At 44.6% G+C, this 551-nt stretch overlaps 1 long non-coding RNA gene across 1 annotated transcript; it reads left to right on the top strand.

Annotated features, from left to right (window-relative positions):
• Positions 1-6: 6 nt before the first annotated feature.
• On the top strand, positions 7-529 carry LOC109508747 (uncharacterized). Its single transcript, XR_002166760.1, has 3 exons — positions 7-101; positions 222-338; positions 433-529. It is a non-coding gene; the product is annotated as an uncharacterized LOC109508747 (long non-coding RNA).
• The last annotated feature ends 22 nt before the right edge of the window (positions 530-551 follow it).

Consider the following 551-nt stretch of genomic DNA (forward strand, 5'->3'; position numbering starts at 1 on the left):
ATTAACATTTTCATGGTGATTTTTGACAGCTTCTGAGTCTCCAGGCGTCACAACGAAACCACAGCGATGTTCAACAAGAGAAACACCAAACAAAACCTCAGGTAAGTGCAGGAAGAAACTCCAAATATTTCACCAAATATATGTTTGTAGTGATTTATTATTTCTTAGCGTTACGGTCGACCCTCGCTACATATTTTTATTGTATTTATATCACATTTTAGCCTGCAAACTCAGAACTCCACACAGCAGTGACGGAAGCCAAAGACCTGCGGGCGCAGAACAGCGTTCTGACCAGAAGGGGGCAGCATCAACAAGAGGAGATCAACCGACTCAATAAAGTCAGTCCAAAATTGAGTCTCCCCCAGATTCTTTCCTTTAATTTCTTTGTATTAGTGACGATTTGAATCATGGCTGCTTTGTTCACGCCTAAAGGCTCTGGAGGAGCGACTCCATCCTGTTCAGACCCTCGAGGAAAGCCGCGGACCTCCAGAGGACCTCTGGAAACATCAGGTTAGCTTTCGTCAACGGAATCCTGTGTGTGTGTGTGTGTG

Source organism: Hippocampus comes, unplaced genomic scaffold (genome assembly GCF_001891065.2).
Source record: "Hippocampus comes isolate QL1 unplaced genomic scaffold, H_comes_QL1_v1.1 C16571628, whole genome shotgun sequence".
In the NCBI taxonomy this organism is placed as follows: Eukaryota; Metazoa; Chordata; class Actinopteri; order Syngnathiformes; family Syngnathidae; genus Hippocampus; species Hippocampus comes.